This window comes from Solanum pennellii, chromosome 12, assembly GCF_001406875.1.
Source record: "Solanum pennellii chromosome 12, SPENNV200".
Taxonomy (NCBI): Eukaryota; Viridiplantae; Streptophyta; class Magnoliopsida; order Solanales; family Solanaceae; genus Solanum; species Solanum pennellii.
In genome coordinates, this window is record NC_028648.1 from 58,510,698 (window position 1) to 58,513,880 (window position 3,183).

Sequence of the window (3,183 nt, forward strand, 5' to 3'; positions counted from 1 at the left end):
CAATCATTGATTTGAGAATGCAAGAAATATATTTGAAATGAAACATATTATCAGAGTATTCAATTTAATTAACTTTTGAATTTTATTATTCTATACACATAATATGTGAAGATGTTTATTATCTATCAAATATTTTTACGTAGTTTATATGAATCTTTTATCTTTATATTTCATATAAAAGATATAGATTAAAATATAGTAAACGAGTTAATAATTTTTTTGAAAAAACATATTCTCATTCGAGGTTGATTATATTGAAATTTAATAATAGCGTAACATTTTGGATAACATCCTTAAAAAACAAATTTGACAAATGATAACAATTATCTTTGATATAGGTGTAGCTAAAGAATCTAAAATACCAATAGATGTGATTCATGCAAAAATCATACAAATTTAAATAGTATATTTGAAAAAGGAACAAAAACGATTGAAAAATGAAATATTCAAATGAGTTTTATCATATCAATATGAAAAAGGATAACAAGACGTGTAGATGTATTTTATTAGTATTTTTCAGTTATTTATAATATAATTCTTATGTATTCAAGAAAAAAATTACATCGGAGTATATGTTGTAATATAAAGATTCAAACTCATTGATATTCCAATAAAATGTAGAAAGTGACATATTAACCACATGTCCAAACAAAAAAATTACTAAGAAAATATATATTGACATTTGACATATTGATTAATAATGTACTATCCCTCATTTAATAGATTATAGATGTTAAATTTGTTAAGTTTCATTTCAACCGTCATCTCAAAACGATATTCATAATTAATATATAAGTAAAAAAAATAAAGTGATAATATTACGTTTGAAAATAAAGAGAGCTATAGAATTAATTAAAAAAAGTAATCCTTTAATATTTATTTTAAAGACCGCGCGAAGCGCGGCCAAATTCCCTAGTTAATTATAAATCTGACAACTTATTAAACATATATAACTTTACAGGTTTTCAAACCTTTTTTTTTAGTTTAGTGGACTGATTTATGAGATACATAATTTATCGTTTTTACCATTTAAATTATCATTCACAATTATAATTGGACATATTTCTTTACTTAAAGATTTTTTCTCTTTTTTAATTTTTGTATTTTTTCTCTCTCCCCTCTATCTCCAATCGTTTTTTTTAATTATCTTTTTAAATTTTGATGCGAAAATATATCACTTCTACTATAAAAAGCATAGTCCTCATTAATTTGAGAAAGTATTATTATTGGGAAAAAAAATCATTTTTATCTCCCTCTTTAATTTCATTTTAATTAGTATGTGCAGATTTCTTTTTTACTTTTCTCTTCAAAATTATATATGTTAGTTAAAAAAAGGAATTATTAGTGTAATAAATGGTATACATTTTGTATTAATATTGATCACCATATTTTTTTTAACCATAATTAATAACATACGCCAAAATATAATCAAATTTTATTTCTATTATAAACCATCACACTTAAAGCGCCGTTCTATATTTTAAGTTTTTTCCGAAAGAGTATATTAAATAATGTGCATTGTGGATTGATTTTGTTATACAATTGTTTTTAACGGCAATGAATATTTTGCATCAACAAATGATTAAATTACACATGAAGTAAAAATCATACTTATAAGATTAAATTTTTGTTATATATTTCAAATATATGATGCCTTACACCATGATATCTTCAACTATCTACCAATATTTATTGTCAAATTAATAAATTATTCTACCAACATATATGAAAAAATTGCTAGTGTTAATAAAAATTTCATTCATAAAAAAAAATAAAAAAAATTAGTAAGTATGGTTTCTATTTGACTTTTTTGTTGTTAACTTTGATATATTCAACCCATTTAAGAATGATTTTAATATCCTATATAAATTAGTTCTTGCACTCACTAAAATGGTATATAAAGAGGTGTAAGATAGAAAACAATCAAGTACACAAGCATAATCTATTTATATAGTATCTATATAAATGAGGATCACAGAGGAGGTGATTTAGCACCTCTCAATGACCTCCATTCATTTTTTCTTATATTTCTTTTTTTATTTGACTTTTTTTCTTATTTTTTTAATTATTTTTTTCTTATAAACTTATACTTCTTTAATTATATAAATTCTATTCTTAAATTAGTATTAATAATATTTATAACTCTCAAACCTTTCATATCATAACCTCTTAAGCCTTTCATATTCATATATTCTTTTTATTAGCAAGTAAGGGTAATAACTAATATGTCAATATATTTTTATTTCTTCTAGATAAATTATTTTATTTTGTTATCTTTGAGATTCATTTTATGACTAATAATGTATTTGTTATTATTTTTCTTGACTCTTGTATATAGGATGAAATGATAACATCAAGCAATGAAGATTAATGGATTTTAAGCTATATATATTGATTATTTGTCAAAAATGATTATGCAGGAGAATTTATGATTAAATGTATTTTTTCCTTATTCTTTATGAGATATAAGATTTTATTTTGTTAACTTTGAGATTCATTCTAGGACTAATAATTTATTTGTCATTATTTTTCTTGACTCTTGTATATAGGATAAAATGACAATATCCAGAGATGGAGATTAATGGATTTTGAGCTATATAGTGATTATTCTTTATTTTTTTAGGTCCTTAAGAAGTAAGTTTCTATTATATTATTTCCTTTTGATTATTTATGTTTTGTCAAAAATGATTATATGTGTTTAAATGTAATTTTCTCCTTATTCTTTTTTTTCTTCTTTTGGTAGATAATTTTTTAACATATTCAATCAGATTTGTCGATTATAGGAGATACATCAATAATGAAAATAGTTAGATATTCTTGCATAATTTGAGTTACAAGGAAAAATAATTTGATATGTCTAATATAATTACAACTCTTTCTTTGTTGAATCTGTAACAACCTGTTTAGTCGTTTTGAGCAGCAGATTTTATTCTGGAAAAACTGGCTGAGACGACGGATTCCACGACGGACCGTCATGGGCACGACGGACCGTCGAGGGGGTCTCGTTCCAAAACACTTAGAATTCTGAAAATTGGGTACTGAAATCGACTCTCTGAACTTCGCGACGAAATGGCAGGACGGACCGTCGCAGGCATGACGGGCCGTCACATACCTTTTACTAAAATCAAGTCTCAGAGCTTTGTGACGGACCTGCAGGACGGACCGTCACAGTCGTGACGGATC